Source organism: Scyliorhinus torazame, chromosome 16, assembly GCF_047496885.1.
Source record: "Scyliorhinus torazame isolate Kashiwa2021f chromosome 16, sScyTor2.1, whole genome shotgun sequence".
NCBI classification, from domain to species: Eukaryota; Metazoa; Chordata; class Chondrichthyes; order Carcharhiniformes; family Scyliorhinidae; genus Scyliorhinus; species Scyliorhinus torazame.
The window spans coordinates 182356706-182377314 of NC_092722.1; the positions used below are offsets into that span (position 1 = coordinate 182356706).

Sequence of the window (20609 nt, forward strand, 5' to 3'; positions counted from 1 at the left end):
CAGGTGCTGGGGGCTTAATTTCACAAGGCTGGTGGAGCAAATGGAGGAGGAGTTCAAGAGGTGGGACGCGTTGCCGCTGTCCTTGGCGGGTAGGGTGCAGTCAGTCAAAATGACGGTGCTCCCAATGTTTTTGTTCCTGTTCCAGTGCCTCCCCGTGTTTATCCCGAAGGCCTTCTTTAGGCGGGTCAACAGGAGTATAATGGGGTTTGTGTGGGCGCGAGGGACTCCGAGGGTGAGAAGGGTGTTCCTGGAGCGGAGTAGAGATAGGGGGGGGGGCTGGCGCTGCCCAACCTCTGTGGGTACTACTGGGCCGCCAATGCGACGATGGTGCGCAAGTGGGTGATGGAGGGGGAGGGGGCTGCATGGAAAAGGGTGGAGACGGCATCTTGTGTGGGTACGAGTCTGGGGGCGCTGGCAACGGCGCCGCTGCCATTCTCTCCAAGGAGATATACCACAAGCTCGGTGGTGGCGGCTGCCCTCAAAATCTGGGGGCAGTGGAGGCGGCACAGGGGGGAAGTTGGAGCCTCGGTGTGGACCCCAAAATGGGGGAACCACCGGTTCGCCCCAGGGAGAACAGGTGGAGGGTTTTCGGGGTGGCACAGGGCAGGGATACGAAAGTTGGGGGACCTGTTTGTGGACAGGAAGTTCGCGAGCCTAGGTGAGCTGGAGGAGAAGTACGGGCTCCCCCTGGGGAACACCTTCAGGTACTTACAGGTAAGGGCGTTTGCCAGGCGGCAGGTGGTGGAATTCCCACGGCTGCTGCCACACACAGTACAGGACAGGGTGCTCTCGGGGGGGTGGGTGGGAGTGGGGAAGATCTCGGAAACTTACCAGGTGATGCAGGAGGAGGAGGAGGCCTCGGTGGTGGAGGTGAAAGGTAAGTGGGAGGAGGAGTTGGGAGAGGAGATTGAGGAAGGGACGTGGGCAGATGCCCTAGGGAGGGTGAACTCTTCCTCATCGTGCGCGAGGCTCAGCCTCATACAGTTTAAGGTGCTGCACAGGGCACACATGACCGGGACAAGGATGAGCCGGTTTTTTGGGGGGTGAGGACAGGTGTGTTAGGTGCTCAGGGAGCCCAGCAAATCACACCCATATGTTCTGGGCGTGCCCAGCGCTGGAGGAATTTTGGAAGGGCGTAGCGAGGACGGTGTCGAGGGTGGTAGGATCCAGGGTCAGACCGGGCTGAGGGCTCGCAATATTTGGGGTCGCAGAGGAGCCGGGAGTGCAGGAGGCGAAAGAGGCCGGTATTCTGGCCTTTGCGTCCCTGGTAGCCCGGCGAAGGATTCTTCTTCAGTGTAAGGATGCGAGGCCCCCAAGCGTGGAATCCTTGATCAACGATATGGCAGGGTTTATTAAGTTGGAGAGGGTGAAATTCACCTTGAGAGGGTCGGTACAAGGGTTCTTTAGGCAGTGGCAACCGTTCTTAGACTTCCTGGCAGAACGGTAGACATTGGTCAATGGCAGCAGCAACTGGGGGGGGGGGGGGGGGGGGGGGGGGGGGTTGGGTTCCTTTTTTATTTTGTTATTGATATTTTATGAAAACCTTAATAAAAATTATTTTTATAAAAAATAAAAAACTTCAAGATGGTTTCATTTTTAACCTTGCACCATCAATTAAGAAATGCACACAGTAAAAATATTTTTTTTTTAAAAAAAAAAACCAACACACGCAAATAGGCATAATAATGTAGTCCATTTTTCCCGTTCTTCTTCCTCCAACCGAAATCCTTCTCGATTGACAGTCTCTTTGAACAAGAAAGTCTCTGCACGATCCATCCATTCCTCTACTCCTCGGCATTTCTCTTTAGAATCAGATACTGTAGTTCAATCTGATCACACAGCCCCTTGCAATTCTCCAATACAGGAGCATTGGTTACCACAGCTTTCAGGCAGTCAAATGCCTGTTGAAAGTCCCCTGTCCATTGAAATTTTTTACATTTCTTCAGCAATTCCAACAGTGGAGCAGCCACGCTACACATCTTTCGCACAAAGGTTTGATCAAATTCATTCATGCCAAGTGATCGCATTATTTCCCTTCGTCTTGAGGGTATAGGAAACTCCCCAATAACTTTTGTTTTCACATCCCGTGGGACCAATTGACCCTGTCCAATTTTATGGCCAAGGAAAGTGACTTGGGCTTTTCCAAATTCACTTTTGGCTCGGTTTATCACCAAACCCGCCTCCTAAAGTCGATCGAATAACTCCATATGATGTTTTAAATGTTCTGTCCATGTCTGGAAGTCGGAAATAAAAGCAGATTGTCCAACTTTCTCAATGCAATCCTTCAAACGTGGGATAGGATAAGAGTCCGTTCTTGTAACTGCATTCACCTTTCTATAGTCCACACACAACCGTTGGGTACCGTCTGGTTTAGGTACCATCACTATAGGTGAGCTCCATTGGCTGCAACCCACTTCAATTATGCCATTTTTAAGCATACTCTCAATCTCTTTGTTAACCTGTGCCAATTTTAAATGGTTAAATCTATATGGATGTTGTTTGGTTGGAACAGCATTTCCCACATCTACATCACGTATAGCCATTTTAGTACTTCCCAATTTATCGCCACAAACTTGCCCATGTGATATCAATAACTCTTTCTGGTCAGTTCGTTTTTCCTCTGGAAGATAACTCAACAATTTATCCCAATTTTTAAGAACATACTCATTTTCCAATTTAATTTGAGGTATGTCAAATTCACAGTCATCTGGATTTGGTTCGTCACTGTGAGCTAGAATCATTAAAACCTCCTCCTTTTTCTCTCCTTCCCTTTCAAAGTACTTTTAAGCATATTCACATGACACACTCAGTGAGTCTTCCTTCCATCTGGTGTTTTTACCACATAATTCACCTCACTTTATTTCCTTTCAATCTGATACGGTCCACAAAACCTAGCTTTTAAAGGTTCACCTACCACTGGTAACAACACTAAAACTTTATCTCCACTGGCAGAACTACGAACTTTGGATTTCTTGTCCGCGACCCGTTTCATCACATTTTGTGCAACTTTCAAATGTTGTCTAGCCAATTCACCTGCTCTATTTAATCGTTCCCTAAAATTTGACACGTAATCCAATAATGTAACTTCCAATTTCTCACCCACCAATTTTTCTTTAATCAATTTAAGTGGTCCTCTTACCTCATGACCAAAAATTAGTTCAAAAGGACTAAATTTGGTTGACTCATTAGGTGCATCCCTAATTGCAAACAGTACGAATGGAATTCCTTTATCCCAATCCTCTGGATAATCTTGACAATAAGCCCTCAACATTGTCTTTAATGTCTGATGCCACCTTTCTAACGCTCCCTGCGATTCTGGATGGTACACAGTTGATTTAAATTGTTTTATTCCGAAACTATCCATAACTTCTTTAAATAACCTGGAGATAAAATTTGATCCTTGATCCGATTGAATTTCTGTGGGTAGTCCATATCTAGTAAAGAATTTAAGTAACTCCTCCACAATCTTTTGAGCTGTAATATTACGTACCGGAAAGGCCTCTGGAAACCTAGCAGATACATCCATTATAACAAAAGGTATTGATTCCCACTTTTTGTTTTAGGAAGCGGACCTACACAATCAATTAGGACCCTTATAAAAGGTTCCTCAAATGTGGGAATGGGTATTAAGGGCGCTGGTTTTATCGCTGCTTGAGGTTTCCCTATCACTTGACATGTGTGACTGATTGACAAAATTTAACTACATCTTTATGTAGACCAGGCCAATAAAAATGTTTCTGGATTTTAGCTTGAGTTTTCCTTATCCCCAAATGACTTCTCACTGGTACCTCATGTGCCACTCACAACACCTCCTTTCTATACCCTACCAGCAATACTACTTGATGAACTTCTGCCCACTTTTCATCCGCCTGCATATGTACAGGTCTCCATTTTCTCATCAAGACATCACTTTTACGGTAATAACACTCTGGTATACTTTCAGATTCCTCTTCCGTATATGCTTTCTGATATATCTGTTTTATTTCTACATCTTTCTGTTGTAACTCTGCCAATTTTCCTGAACTAAAAATATCCGCCTCATCCTCCACCTGTTCTTGTTCTTTTTCAACCATCTGATCAAAAATCATTTCTGACAATTGCACTTGCACTTCATCTTCACTCTTTGATTTCTCCTCTTGTCTTAACCTGTGACTTTGCGACCTCGTTACTACACAATCCAGAAAAACCCCAGGATATTCGTCCTTCAACACTTCACTTGTCTGATTTTCCACTGGCTGATCACCCACAGTAGGCACTCCCACCTGCGATCCAGCTGTATCATTACCCAAGATAAACTGTATTCCTGGACAAGATAGTTTCTCTATTACTCCTACTACCACTTCACCACTCTTCACTGGACTTTCCAACTTTACCTTATATAATGGAACACTATTTCTCTCACCCTGAATTCCACATATCACCACCTTTTCTGGCAACACTCTTCCCAAACTACATAATTCCACATCTCTTCCCATTAAAGATTGACTAGCTCCTGTATCTCTTAAAATTGTGACTTATTTACCTGCTCCTCCTGATACACGAGTAAACTTTACCCACACAAATAAATTATTTAAAGACATCTGGCACCTTCTTATCAATCACCTCTTGATCAGGCTGTACAATCTTTTGCACCTCCTTCACCAGCGCCCTTAATACCCATTCCCACATTTGAGGAACCTTTTATAAGGGTCCTAATTGATTGTGTAGGACCGCTTCCTAAAACAAAAAGTGGGAATCAATACCTTTTGTTATAATGGATGTATCTGCTAGGTTTCCAGAGGCCTTTCCGGTACGTAATATTACAACTCAAAACTCCTTTACCACTTTAACAAACCCCACTGTCTTATCCTGTTTTACCAGATCAGCCTTCCCAGTGCTTTTCTTCAACCACCAACACTGTGACTTTACATGGCCTAGTTTATTACAGTGAAAACATTTGAAACTTTTCATTTCTATTCCACCCTCCTGGATCTCTTTTTTAATCTGAGGTACACTCTCCTTATTATCTCCCATCAGCTCACCTTTACCTTTACCATTTCTCATGTCCCCAGTTTCTATCCCTCACCGGCTGAAACTGATGTTGGAAACCAGCTTTGATTTATGAACTAATTCATAATCATCTGCCATTTCTGCTGCTAACCGTGCAGTTTTAACCCTATGCTCTTCCACATGAGTTCTCCCTACATCAGGAATTGAATTTTTAAACTCCTCCAAAAGTATAATTTCTCCGAGAGCTTCATAAGTTTGGTCTATTTTCAAAGTCCTTATCCACCTATCAAAATTACTCTGTTTGAGCCTTTCAAACTCCATGTATGTTTGACCAAATTATTTCCTTAAATTTCTAAACCTTTGTCTGTAGGCTTCAGGCACTAGTTCATATGCACCCAAGATGGATTTTTTCACCTCCTCATACGACCCAGATACCTCCTCCGGTAGTGATGCAAACACTTCACTAGCTCTACCTACCAGCTTTGTTTGAATCAGTAATACCCACATGTCCTGTGGCCATTTTATTTGTTTAGCTACCTTCTCAAATGAAATGAAAAAGGCTTCTACCTCCTTCTCGTCAAACCTTGGCAATGCTTGGACATATTTAAATAGATTCCCACCAAGCCTTCGACTCCCTTTCTCACTATCCTCATCGCTATCATCCAACTGTACATTTCCCTTTACATCTGCCAATTTTAACTGACTGTCATGTTTCATGGCCATTTTCTGAAGTTCAAACTCTCTCTCTTTATCTTCTTCCCTGATCTGTATCTCCCTTTCTTTTTCTTTTTGTTCTGCCAGGGCTATTCTTACTTTTCTCCTTTCTTCTCTCTCCTTTTCTTTTACCTCTCCCTCTTTCTTTTTTTTCTCTCTCTCTCTCTTTCTTTTTCCTCTCTCTCTCTTTCGTATTCAAGCTGCTTTAATTCTTTCTCATGTTCAAGTTGCTTAATCTGCAACTGGATCTTTGCCATTTCTAATGAGTCAGACTGTATCTCAGGCAACTTTAAATGCTTAGCCAGCGCCATAATTACCTCATCTTTTCGCATTTTGCCAGGTAATGTCAACTGCAATGTTTTTGCCAAATCTAACAGTCTGCTTTTAGTCTCTGTCCGTTAGGTACTGCGTGTGACCGTCTCCACCCCCAAAAACCTCTGAGCCTCTGAAAGAGACATTGTCCACAACACACTCCCCACTTAAACTAAAATACCACACCTGAAAAGCAACCACAATATGCTCACCCCTCACTGTCTTTAAGTTCACTAAGCCAATCCAATAGATCGACTTGTATCCCGGACGAGCCCCCAATTGTTATGGGTCCGGGTTTACAGAACCCCAAAGTGTTTCATGGAGTTCAACCGACCCACGACTTTCAATAGATTGTGGTGTGGGGAGCACACAGCGTACTCTCCAGGTGTAATACAACAATTATGGACAAATGGTTTTTAAAACAAAACAATGTTTATTTTTTGAACTCAATTTAACCTTTAAAAAACAAACATTGAATATCTTAACACCCATTACTTCAAAGAGAACCCCAAAAGACTACAACCCTAAATAATCCTTCAAACTGTTCCTTTAAACATCCAAAAGGCTTCAAACCTTCAAAACAGACATGAGGTTGCATTCAATATATTTATAGTCTTTGGATTTGCAGACATCCACAGACCAGCTCTGTGTTTTCTCCCTGCAGCTCTCAGCAAAACACACAGACACTCCCAGCTTTCTCCTCAAACTGAAACCAAAAGCAGAAGTGAGCTCAGCTCCCCCCACCCTCTGACATCACTTCAGTAATATGATCAGCTCCATTTCTTAAAGGTACATTGCTTAAACATCCATTTCTTAAAGATACTCTCACATGACAGATCGCGCTCGCCCACGGATCGGTGGCCCCCGATCGATAGCCTGGCTGTCTGTGAGCCCCCCCCCCCCCCCCGGGTGAAGGATACCCCCACCTCCCACCAGGGCAGCCGCAGACTAATTCCGCAGCCGCCACATCGAGTTCCTGACAGGTGGGACAATGAGAGACCCACGCCTTCGGGAACTCGGCCAGTTACACTTGGAGAATCGCTTCGGGGGCCTCTGCCAATGGCCCCCTACCCGCCCTGCGTGGACCGGGGCCGGAGAATCGCAGGGTCGGCGTCGCGCCAGATTTTGGCTTCGACGCCCATTCTCTGCCCCCGCTCCGATTGGGATTATGGCGTGGAGGCTCGGAGAATCCCGCCCCAGGTTCTTCGATGGGCATGGGAAGATCGTGATCTCAACAGGGAAGGCCACACCATTAGGCTGTACCAAGATAGGCGTGTGTGGGTTAGCACTGTGGTCTCAGAGCGCTGAGGTCCCAGGTTCGATCCCAATTCTGGGTCACTGTCCGTGTGGAGTTTGCACATTCTCCCCGTGTCTGCGTGGATTTTGCCCCCAAAACCCAAAGATGTGCAGGCTAGGTGGATTGGCCACGCTAAATTGCCCCTTAATTGGAAAAGATGAATTGGGTACTCTAAAATTTCAAAAAAAGATATGAGTGAGGATCTAGCAAAGATGAGAGCCGCTTTTAACAGAGTGAAATCCATTTTGGGGTGGGGGTGGGGGTCAGGGGGGGATTGGTGTTAGTTTGCTGACGGTGTCTACTGGTTTCCCTTTGTCAGTTCATTGGACTTGGTTGGTGGCCATCTTGGGTGGATCGTTTTACTTTATCTTTTCAGTGTCCCTTGTTTGGTTTCTCTCTTTGGGAATGGCTGACTCCGGATTAAGTGGTGGTGGGACACCTCCAAATCCATTTGGTTACCTGGAACGTTGAATGGCCCTGTGAAATGGTCGAGGGCGTTCGCTCATCTGAAGAGTCTAAACTCCGATGTTGTTTTTCCCAGTAGGAAACCCACTTGCGTGTCAAGGATCAGACCAGGTTATGCAAGGGTTGTGTTGGGGGGGGGGGTTCCTGATGCTTTTTGCACCTGAATGAAAAGGATTTTTCCGTTTTTTTCACATGTCCACCGCGTTGATTTCCATTTTAGATAGGGCTCTCCTCCCTTGAGTAGTGGCAGCTGAGTATTCAGCAATTGTTATTTCTGACCACTCCCCACACGAGACCAGCTCCACCCAGCACCCACCCGAAGATTAGATACTACTTTGCTGGCAGATAAGAAATTTTGCAAGCGTCCATCTCCATGGATGACTATGTTAAATTAAACAAGTCCAACTCAATCTCCCCATCCATGCTCTGGGAAGCTCTTAAGGCCATCCTTAGGGGGGAAAATTATTTCTTATGGAGTGTACACGCTGAGGACATTGAGGTTGGAGCTCCAGAAGCTGGTGGATTCCAGTCTAGAGTCAATCACCAATACTCGCTCGATCCTACTCCAGAGCTATTGGCAAGCAGAAAAGATTGCCGACTCAGTTCGAGCTACTGTCCACTAACAAGGCTGTACGTCCGTTACAGTGCTCGGGGGTACTTATTAATGAGTACAGAGAGAAGGCCAGATGCCTCCTGGCTCACCAACTCAAAGGTCAAGCGGTCCTCCCATGTGATCCTCAGCTGCCTCTCCTCTCAGGTCAATGCAACTTTTAAATCCTATTACTGCGACCCATATAAATCAGAGCCCCCTGCAGATAATTGATCGTGTCTGACCCCCTGGTCAGCATGCCCATCCCAACAGTTGAGGTGAACTGGAGCTGTGAGTTGGGACTCCCCGTTACACCCTGATAAGATTTAAAAATGTATAGGGCTGATGCAGTCTGACAAAGCCCCTGGCCCGGATGGTTTTCCGATCGAATTTTACAAGAGGTTTCAGAACAGCTCGGACCCTTGTTATTGGATAAGATTAATGGCTCCCTATCTGGGGGTTCGTTGCCTCCGACCCCACCCAAGCTTCTATTTCCTTGCTCCTGAAGAGGGACAAGGACCACTGAGTGCGGTTCAAATCGCAAATTCAGGGGCTCCGGTTGGAGCCTTGCCTCCCAAGTATAATTTCGGAGGATCAAACAGGCTTTGTGAAGGGTCCACTACGTCAGCTTTTAAATGGAACTCTTCAGTGCAGGGAATGGGTCTAAGTGCAGCCTCGGGTCAGGCCCCCGATCAGAAGGGAGCGGGGAAGGTGGGGAGGGAAATGCAATAGAGGTGAAATAAGAAAAGTTGAAATTCAGGGGAACTAGAATGAAAAGGAGAAAATGCTGAGCAGTGTGGAAGGTCAACGGGCAAAGGGCGGGTTAGCCTCCAGTCCCTGTGTCCAGGCGTATTTGTTACCCTGCATTAGGCCAGGGACTACCCTTTCAAAACAACTTCTTGGCTGTGAAGTGCTGTGCGCTCTGCGGGACGTCTGGGTTTCCAACTCTGGCTGGACACATTCCGGGAGGCGTCAGCAGAAGCGATGTCACAGAAAGTCAGCGACATGACTTGAATGGGTTCTCTGGAGTATGAGAGAGGAAAACAAGCCGCCTTTAATTCAGCAGATTGACCTTAATTAAGCAGATGGAACTAATGTGTCATGAGGATGAGTAAACTTTTAGAGGGAAATTGACATTTACTGAGTCTGAAGGGGCTCATGCACGATCAGACGCCTTGGTTTGAATCACGGATATTACAAGCTCCTAAAACGGAGGAGAAAATAACGTCGCTCTCTCTCTCCATGTCATGTTTTTAATGAAATGAAGTGACCCGACCCCCATCGCACTCGAACCAACGCATTGCTGTTGGTGCCCGATCTCCCAATGAAATATAAACCCCAAAAAACCCATCACAGGCCTCTAAAATCCCAGCCAATCGAGTCCTCCTGGTTTTTTAATCGGTTTTATGGTTTGAATGCGAATGGACGGCGCTGCGCTGGGAGAGATGTCACCGCGTGGCACTGTCCCCACAATGAGAGTTGTAGTTCATGGGGTTTGTTTGAAAATTCAAGGGAATTTGATAAATACTCTCAGGAGAACAACCAAACAATTCAGTGAACAACCAACAACCCCCCCCCCCCCCCCCCTGACGCCAACCCCTCTTCACATCCAACCTTCCCCATTTTAACCCCTTACCCCCCCCCCCCCCCCCCCCTCACCCCCTTGCTAACCCCTCAAACCTCCTTAAAGAAATCGGCTTCCATTTCCGGGTGAGCCCATCTGCTGTTGTGGTTTAAGGTTGTTTAAGATGAATTATGTGACTGAATATTTTAAACATTTCCCAGATGCCTTTCTTTGACCACCCAGGTGTTATACGTTCGGTGGGTCTCAGTAGTCCTGTAGGTTAACTGTATGTATTCCTTTTCCAGAAGAACTATGTACACACAACCAGTCTAGGATTCAAGTTAGGAGCTGTCTCCGTGCTTTCTTGCGCACACAGTTCTGTCCAACACTACGCTGACCCCGAGGTGCAGGTCATGTGTTCTCTTACATCACTGTGCGGGCAGCACTGTGCTAGATATGTGCCAGGTCCTTACCACTACACCAGGAGGTTAATGCCATTTCAGGTGGGTTAGTAATCCTAGGAACATCTAAAGATTGTGGAAGCTGTTATAAAAATGCAACTTCTCTCTAACGTTTTCAAAAATCTAATTTAGTTTATTGTCCATTGGGGAACACTGCTCGTTCATGGAGTACATATAAATGAATGCTAACAATAAAAAACTGAAAATTACTCGATCACAAATGTCTAACTTTGATTAAATATGTTTGTGGTAGTCTGTATTAGGGGTATTACGGTACCTAGGTTGAGGCTGTAAGATCATTGGTGTGGAGGTATGTGAGACATGAAGATCATTGGTGAAGCCTGCCTGCTGGTTCCGCCCAGTAAGGCGGAGTATAAGAGTCTGTGTCTCCCGAGCAGCTGCATTCTGTACCTGCGCTGCTGGGGGAAACATCTAGTCCAATAAAGCCTTCAATTGTCATCCAATCTCGCTTCTGGAGTTATTGATCGAGCATCAATGTTAAAAAACATTCCAATAGAGTAATCAATCAATCCTTTCAATTATTGAATGACAATGACTCGTGGAAATTCAGGCAGGAGGGAATGAGTGGGACAGTGATGAAATTCGGGTGGGCTCTCACCCATGGAGGGGTAGGAGTGACGGTAGACATCCACACAATCTTTTTTTACTTGCTGTACCCAGCTGATCAAAAAGGCGAGGTACAGGGCCAGGAAATCTGTCCCAAAGGCTCCCTGCCCAAAACTTAAAACCATAGAATCCCTCCAGTACAGAAGGAGGCCATTCGGCCTGCCTAGTCTGCACTGACCCTCCGAAAGAGCACCCCAATCAGGGGCACTGCCCCGCACCATCCGCACAACCCCACCCAACCTGCACATCTTTGGATACTGTACGGGCAATTTAGCATGTCCAATCCACCTAACCTGCACATCTTTGAAATGAATGAAATGAAAATCGCTTATTGTCACAAGTAGGCTTCAAATGAAGTTACTGTGAAAAGCCCCTAGTCGCCACATTCCGGCGCCTGTTCGGGGAGGCTGTTACGGGACACCATAGGGGCAATTTAGCATGGCCAATCCACCTAATCTGCACATCTTTGAACTGTGGGAGGAAACCAGAGCACCCGGAGGAAACCCACACAGACACGGGGATAATATGCAAACTCTTCACAGTCACCCAAGTTCAGAATTGAACCCAGGTCCCTAGTGCTGTGAGGCAGCAGTGCTAACCACTGTGCCAATGTGCCACCCATAAAGGAACCTGTATCTTTACAGATGCTGCCCAATCAGCTGCATATTTCTAGTATTTTCAATTCGTTTATTTCTATTTGCACGATTAACTCATCTGTCTTTTACATGTCAGATTAGAGGCAAGATGTGGCTCTTGAGGGTTTGTTTGCAAAGCCATCTAAAGACTCAGTGGCAAGCCCAAGCGTAAAACTCAAATCTCCACACAGAGAAATAATCTTCGAGATCTGAAGGGGTTTCCGTATTTGTTGCTCTTACATAGAAAATTCTCAGTAAAATTCAGTTTTGCGCTCGCCGCTGACCTTGAAGAAACCTGCCCACAAAGTTCCAACAATCCCCGTGATATGGATCTCCCCTTTCCCAGCATTCGCTTGAAACTGTTGCCAAGACGTCCAGCAACAGGGAGGCCATAAAGTAACAACCAATCATATCGAAGCATTCTTCCAACAAAAACAAAAACGGAAACTGAATCCTTTCAGTTTTCATCTTAAATTTTACAAATAGCAGAATAAATAAATGGGATTTAGGTACTAGCTAAATTATTGAAAACAAATGTTTAAAAAAAATGAAGTGGAATTTAGAAATTTGACGTTCAGGGTCAGAGAGGGAGTTTAAACGTAATTATGAAATTAGTACATCTTTTCAAACTTAGTTACACCTCATTCAACAAAGTGTAACTTTTTTCCATGGTTTTTACAGTGAGACTAAATGGGTATAAGAATGGAAGTTCCTATCAGTTCAGCGATTAACATTGATTACATTCTTGGTGGACCCTTTGGTTTGACAGCAGTTCCTGGATTTCATTGCGCAGGTGCAGACGCCGGAGGTTGCTGTCAGTATCGGAGGAGTAAAATCCAGGCCGATTGCGAATGGAGTATTTCCTACTCGGAGATTGTCAAACCTTAACTATTCCAACCTTGCCCAGTTATCAATATTAATATATCATTTGACCCGGCAGCCACTGTTCAAATGTGGAAACCATTGGAAAGTAACTCTTGGCAACTTTCCAGAGGTTAGCGAGTCCCTGCTGATCTCCTCCTCCCTTAATGCTGTCGCTGAGAGTAGCTATTACATTGCCTCAATTATTACAGCAATTAATTAAAGATCCCTCGAAGTCAGCCGAAGAGCACAGGGTACAGCAGCTAGTTAATACTCTTGATGAATATTTAATTAATTTGGAAAGTCATACAGTCTGTTAAAGTAATCCCCTAAGATGTTAACCCCTGTCAGCTCTTTATCTCTCTGACTCTGAGCAATGTTGCTCGGGGTGAGGCTGTACCTCATCCTTGAGCATTAACAGAATCATTTTCCAGCCCTAATATTCCCAGGAATGTCCGTACAAAGCCAGTCCAAACTGTTAACAAGCTAACGTAGCAGGGGTCAGCGTAGCTAGCGTAGGTCAGGGGGCAGCAGGGAGAGTAGGAGGAGGGGCGGGACTAGGGCCAAAGCGGACGGCTGACCTGGTAGGTCAGGCCTGGGGGGGGGGGGGGGAGGCTGAGAAGTAGAGCAGAGGAGACTTAAGTGGGCAAGGGGGGGGGGGGGGGGTGACCAGGGATACCCCCGGGGGGGAGTAGGGGGAAACTCTTGCAGACTCTCAGGGAATAGCGGGGGGTTAGAGCCATGTTAGTTTAGTTGAACACGTGTGGTATGGGCAAACAGAGCTGATAAGGGGAAGTGCCTTATCAACATGTTTATTCTTTCCACTGTTCGTTTTCACTATGATAAGACTCTTTGCATATGGCCTTTTTTTCTCTCTGTAAATATTACAAATTTGTTTTAAATAAAAAATTTCAAATACCCCCCCAAAAAACAAGCTAACGTAGCACAGTGGTTATAACACTGCTGCCTCACAGCGCCAGGGGACTCAGGTTCAATTCCGGCCTTGAGTGACTGTGTGGAGTTCCCACTGCCTACCAATATCTGTGTGGGTTTCCTCCGGGTGCTCCGGTTTCCTCCCACAGTCCAAAGGTGTACAGGTTAGGTGGACTGACCATGATAAATTGCCCCTTAGAGTTCAAAGATATATATTTTAAATTGGGGGTTAGGGTGCTCTTTCAGAGGGTCGGAGCTGACTCAATGGGCTGAATGGCCTCCTTCTGCACTCTAGGGATTCAATGATTATGATTGGAAACAGAATAAACTGACATAACAAATGAAGGATAGATCAACAATAGCAACCAGTATTCTGTCGCTTGCCGGCTCACAGTGCATCCTAATTGATTGGCTTATTAATGACCGAATTACTAGATACCAACAAAGACAAGGTAACTAAGTCAAATTGATCTTGTTCCTTACCAGTTCCCATTTGTTTTCTACCATTTAGCTGCCATTTCCCTCATCCTTTGCAAAGAATCCTTCAAGATGACGTACTGGACACAATCTGCCGAGAGAATGAGTTGGGTTAACATACAGGTGACAAGAGAATGTCTACCACTCGGCAGATCCTTCAACGCAGAATCTGAATGCTGATCTCATGAACCTCCCCCCCCCCCCCACCCCCCCCCCCCACCCCCCAAAAAAATCCTATGCCCCATTCTCAAAATCTCAAGTTGAGGTCAACAAGATCTCCAATATTCTGCTCGCTGCTCAAAAAAGGTGGTCGAAATAAATGTGATGGCAAGGTTGTAACATGAATTGGATACGTACTTGAAAGATGTAACAAGGGAATGCAGGAAAATGGGAAAGAACACAACAGGGAGCTGGGATCTTTTGGATAGCTTTTTCCAAAGCGCTATCAAAAGCACGATGGGCAGAATGGCCCCATCCTAGGCCCTGCTATTCTATGAATCCCCAGTGGCACGCGGTTGGTTTATGTGGGAAGGAAATAGTGTAGTTTCACAATTGGAGGCCGGACAGCAGAACAAAACTTAGGGCAGCACGGTGGCATAGTGGTTAGCACAATTGCTTCACAGCTCCAGGGTCCCAGGTTCGATTCCCGGCTTGGGACACTGTCTGTGCGGAGTCTGCACGTCCTCCACGTGTGTGCGTGGGTTTCCTCCAGGTGTTCAGGTTTCCTCCCACAGTCCAAAGATGTGCAGGTGGATTGACCATGCTAAATTGCCCTTAGTGCCCAAAATTGCCCTTAGCGTTGGGTGGGTGTGGTAGTACCAGGTATTGCGGTCCCTGAGAGGCTGATGACCATTGGTGAGACCCAGGAGTCTACCATTGTCTGTATTACATAGCTCCACCCTGAAGGTGGGGTATAAGAGATGGTGCCATCCCAGCAGCCTTCACTTTCTGTATCGAAGCTGCTGGGGAAAAGGTTCTAGTAGATTAAAGCCTTCAGTTATGAAATCACTTAGTCTGGAGTGTAATTGATTGCGCATCAATTTAATCTACTACAACTTAAGTTGGAAAGATGGATCTCCGAATCAAACTGGAGTGCCTCCAGCTCAGCTCCCACGCGGAGAACTCTACTGCTATTTTTAAACACTGGCTAGCGTGCTTTAAGGGCTACCTCGACACGGCCGTAGGCACCCCCACGGAAGGACAGAAGATGCATCTCCTGCGCTCCCGGGTCAGCCCTGGGATCTACCCCCTTATCGAGGAGGCGGAGAACTATGCTGCCACTATCGAACTGCTAGAAGGACATTATATCCGCCCTGTAAACCAGGTCTACGCTCGTCACCTGCTTGCGACTAGGCGGCAAAGCCCCGAGGAAACGTTGGAAGATTTCTACCGGGCGCTACTGGTGCTGGGCCGAAACTATGGCTGCCCGCAAGTTTCGGGGAGCGAGCACACGGAACTTTTAATCAGGGATGCTTTCATTGCAGGTATGAGCTCCCCCGATATCCACCGAAGACACCTAGAAAGGGACACTCTGAGACTTCGAGAGGCACGGGCCCTGGCAGGGTCCATGGATGTTGCCTACAAAAATGCGCAGTCCTTTGCACCCGATTGCGCGGCGGCCCCCTGGGCTGCGTGGCACCCCACAGCGGCTGCCCCTCAGACCTTCCCCCTGACCCCGCAGGCCTGCATGGCAAGACGGCCCGCTAACGCCGCCATGCCCCGCTGTTTCTTCTGCGGGAGGTGAACCATCCCCGCCCACGCTGCCCGGCCTGCACCGCCACCTGCAAAGGGTGCGGCAAGAAGGGCCACTTTGTGGGGGTCTGCCAGGCCCGCGCCGTGGCCGCGGTCTCCAGCGTCTATGTACCGCCGCGGCAACCCCGGCCAGCGCTCACCGCCACCCCCATACCCTAGGGCCACATGCGACCCACGGGCGCGGCCATCTTGCCCCCCGGACTCCACGCTGGACGGGTGGGCGCCGCCATTTTGTCCATCGCCGCCGCCATCTTGTTCATCCCCGGACACCATGTGCGACCCGTGGGTGACGCCATCTTGGATGGGGCCCCAGGCCCCCAGCACGGCCGATTACACGCTGCCCGACCAGAAATCGCAATTGCTTCATCTGGCCTCGGTAACACTGGACCAAAGTCGACCCCGGACACTCGCAACGGCTACAACGACGGTCCTCATCAACGGCCATGAGACGTCGTGCCTGATTGACTCTGGGAGCACGGAAAGCTTTGTTCACCCCGACACGGTAAGGCGCTGTTCACATGTAACCCACCCTGTAAATCAAAGGATCTCCCTGGCCTCCGGGTCACACGCGGTGGAGATAAAGGGGTTCTGCCTAGCGAACCTCACTGTCCAAGGCAGGGAATTCCACAATTTCCACCTGTACGTCCTGCCACACCTCTGCGCGGCTACCCTCCTGGGGCTGGACTTCCAATGCCATTTGCAAAGCCTGACTTTGAAATTCGGCGGCCCTATACCTCCCCTTACTGTCTGCGGCCTCGCGACACTTAAGGTCGACCCACCTTCCCTGTTTGCGAACCTCACCCCGGATTACAAACCCGTCGCCACCAGGAGCAGACGGTACAGTGCCCAGGACCGGACCTGCATCAGGTCAGAAGTCCAAAGGCTGCTGGGGGAAGGGGTCATCGAAGTGAGCAACAGTCCCTGGAGAGCTCAAGTAGTGGTGGTAAAGACCGGGGAGAAGCATAGGATGGTCTTGGACTACAGCCAGACCATCAACAGGTTTACGCAGCTGGACGCGTACCCTCTCCCCCGTATAGCCGACCTGGTAAACAGGATCACACAATACAAGGTCTTCTCCATGGTGGACCTCAGGTCCGCCTACCACCAGCTACCCCTCCACACTAGTGACCGCAAGTACACTGCATTCGAAGCAGATGGGCGGCTCTATCAATTTTTAAGAGTCCCCTTTGGTGTCACTAATGGAGTCTCGGTCTTCCAGCGAGAGATGGACCGAATGGTTGACCGGTACGGCTTACGCGCAACGTTTCCGTATCTGGATAACGTCACCATCTGCGGCCGTGACCAGCAGGACCACGACACCAACCTCCGCAAATTCCTCCAGACCGCGAAAATCCTTAATCTGACTTACAATAAGGATAAATGCGTGTTTAGCACCGACTGTCTAGCCATCCTAGGCTACGTGGTATGGAATGGAGTCATAGGCCCCGACCCTGAGCGCATGTGCCCCCTCATGGAGTTCCCCCTCCTTCACTGCCCCAAGGCCCTGAAGCGCTGCCTCGGGTTCTTCAGCTATTATGCATAATGGGTCCCCAATTACGCAGACAAAGCCCGACCCCTGATCCAGTCCACAACCTTCCCCCTGTCGACGGAGGCCCGCCAGGCCTTCTGCCGCATCAAAGCAGACATTGCAAAGGCCACGATGCGCGCCATCGACGAGTCCCTCCCCTTCCAGGTCGAGAGCGATGCGTCCGACGTAGCTCTGGCGGCCACCCTCAACCAAGCGGGCAGGCCCGTGGCTTTCTTCTCACGTACTCTCCATGCTTCCGAAATTCACCACACCTCGGTCGAAAAAGAGGCACAAGCCACAGTTGAAGCTGTGAGACATTGGAGGCATTACCTGGCCGGCAGGAGATTCACTCTCCTCACGGACCAACGGTCGGTTGCCTTCATGTTCGATAATGTACAGCGGGGCAAGATTAAAAACGACAAGATCTTGCGGTGGAGGATAGGACTCTCCACCTTTAACTACGAGATCTTGTACCGTCCGGGAAAGCTAAACGAGCCTCCTGATGCCCTGTGCCGCGGCACTTGTGCCACTGCACAAGTGGACCGCCTCCGATCCCTCCACGAGGACCTCTGCCACCCGGGGGTCACTCGTTTTTTCCATTTTGTCAAGACCCGCAACCTGCCCTACTCCATCGAGGAGGTCAGGACAGTCACCAGGGGCTGCCAAATCTGCGCGGAGTGCAAACCGCACTTCGACCGGCCAGAGGGGGCGCACCTGATAAAGGCTTCCCGTCCCTTTGAACGCCTCAGCATGGACTTCAAAGGCCCCCTCCCCTCCACCGACCACAACACATATTTCCTGAATGTGATTGACGAGTACTCCCGGTTCCCATTCGCCATCCCCTGCCCAGACATGACCACAACCACCGTCATCAAGGCCCTCCAGGGTATCTTTACATTGTTCGGGTTCTCCGCGTACATACATAGTGATAGGGGGTCCTCCTTTATGAGCGACGAACTGCGTCAATTCCTGCTCAGCAAGGGCATTGCCTCGAGCAGGACGGCCAGTTACAACCCCCGGGGAAACGGGCAGGTAGAGAGGGAGAACAGAATGGTCTGGAAGACCGTCCTACTGTCCCTACGGTCCAGGAGTCGCCTGGTCTCCCGCTGGCAAGAGGTCCTCCCGATGGCCCTCCAAGCATACGGTCGCTGCTCTGTACAACTACCAATCAGACGCCTCATGAACGTCTCCTTGTTTTCCCCAGGAAGTCCTCCTCCAGGACCTCGCTCCCAGCCTGGCTAGCGATACCCGGACTCATCCTGCTTCGGAAGCACGTGTGGGCGCACAAGTCGGACCCGTTGGTCGAGAGGGTCCACCTGCTGCACGCTAACCCCCAGTACGCCTACGTGGCGTTCTCCGACGGCCGGCAAGCCACAGTCTCCCTTCGGGACCTGGCGCCCGCCGGAACCCCACGCGCACCCGAACCATTGCCCCCACCCCCACCTCCCCCACGGCACCTCACTGGAGGGTCAGTACTCCCGCCGCTCCTGCCTAGGCCCGAGCACCCACCGACGCCCCTTACAGGCGCCCCCCCTCCCGGTCAACCTTTTGCCCCCACAGCGCCGCCTAGGGGTGAAGAAGCTGCCAGGGAGGATGACACCACGCTCCCGGAGTCGCAACCGCCGGGACCCTCATCAGAATCACCGCCGAAGCCCAGACGCTCTAGAAGGACGACCCGGCCACCCGATCGACTGATTGCTGCACTATGAACACTTTGTAAATATCCTCGACATCACGGTACCTCCATACCTGGTCATACCATGCTAAAGGCGACTATTATCGCTGGCCACCACCCCCGCCGGGCTCTTTTCTAACAGGGGGTGAATGTGGTAGTACCAGGTATTGCGGTACCTGAGAGGCTGATGACCATTGGTTAGACCCAGGAGTCTACCATTGGCTGTATTACGTAGCTCCACCCTGAAGGCGGGGTATAAGAGATGGTGCCATCACAGCAGCCTTCACTTTCTGTATCGAAGCTGCTGGGGAAAAGGTTCTAGTAGATTAAAGCCTTCAGTTATGAAATCACTTTGGCTTGAGTGTAATTGATTGCACATCAGTGGGGTTACTAGGTTATGGGGATAGGGTGGAGGTGTGGGCTTGGGTAGGGTGCTCTTTCAAAGAGCCGGTGAAGATTCGAAGGGCTGAATGGCCTCCTTCTGCACTGTAAATTCTATGATTCTATGAAACCCTATCCCCCAATCCCTAGTGATCCAGTGTCTGAAATTTCAGTGACTCCATTGTATCAGCTATGCTGAAGGAAGGGCTTAAAATGTGAGGTTTGTTGGAAAAAAGAAATCAAAACACATGGTTGGTGAGTTTGCACTGCTTGCTACATCACTATGAGTGATTAGTCTAGACACAGATACCAATTTAACAACAGTAACAAACCGTGAGAAACTGCAACCTCACCTTGGCGTGACTCCCACAATATGAAGGGTGTGACATAGTAATTACACCCAACATAAATCCTGTCACCAACTTTGGTTCAATTAAAAAAGCTGTGATCCTGTCCAAACATGGTCCATTTCCATCAAAATACCTTTCAGCTCCCATCACATGCTGCAGCGCTGACACCCTTTGCCTGACTATCAGAGAAATGTGATTAAAGGACCTCCCAGTTGGCACAGCACTGCCCGAGGCTAGACTTGGCTGCACAACAGCCCCGGATTGGATCTCTGATCTGCAGCAAGTTGACTCATCTCAGTTGGTTGGCATTCATAGCTCAAGGCAAGTCTTTCTTTTTATTTGTTCTTGCGCTGTGGGCATCGCTGACAAGGCCGTTAATTGTTACCCTTCCCCAACTGCCCTCTGTTTTGTTATGCTCTTGACGTAGCATAAGCTGCTTCCTTGATGTGCACTCTGACAAAGGAAGTTTCAGACTTGGAGATAGTTCAATAAAGTGTTGAAGCTATTAACAATTCTCCTACTTGGATTCGACGCTACTGTTAATCCTGCTATAGCTACTCAGACTGACTAACCGGTCTGCTACAATCCATGTGGTGGGAGTGATGTTCAATCAACCCTGTGTTTGTACTCACTGAGTGTCTCCACTGGAAAGCGACTGAGCATGTGTGATGTGTCCTTTTATATGGGTTGGTGTAATGCTGTGTGACCCCTGTGGTCGTGTCACCTCGGTGTGTATCGTGAATGCCCATTGGTCGTGTCCTATCTTACTGACCTATTGGTTGACTGTCTGTGTGTTATGTCTCTGGTGTTCCCTCTAGTGTCTAGCTAGGTGTAGTGTATGTACATTAACCCTTTGAGTACTTACAGTGATGTATATCAAGAAGATGGTATTGAGCCACCTTCTTGAACCGCTGTAGTCCAGACTTGCTGTTGTGGTTTGATAGAACGGAGTGTCTTGCTAGGTCATCGCAGAGGGCAATTCAGAGTCAGCAATTCAGA

The 20609-nt window shown here is 48.5% G+C and overlaps 1 protein-coding gene across 5 annotated transcripts in view; it reads right to left on the reverse strand.

Annotated features, from left to right (window-relative positions):
- The window catches only part of lzts2a (leucine zipper, putative tumor suppressor 2a), a 223018-nt gene that overhangs the window by 135854 nt on the left and 66555 nt on the right, over positions 1–20609 (reverse strand). For all 5 annotated transcript variants that reach the window (XM_072479560.1, XM_072479561.1, XM_072479558.1 and 2 more), the window contains exon 2: positions 13931–14015. The gene's annotated coding sequence lies outside the window, so the exon portion shown is untranslated. The remainder of the gene's footprint in view (positions 1–13930; positions 14016–20609) is intronic.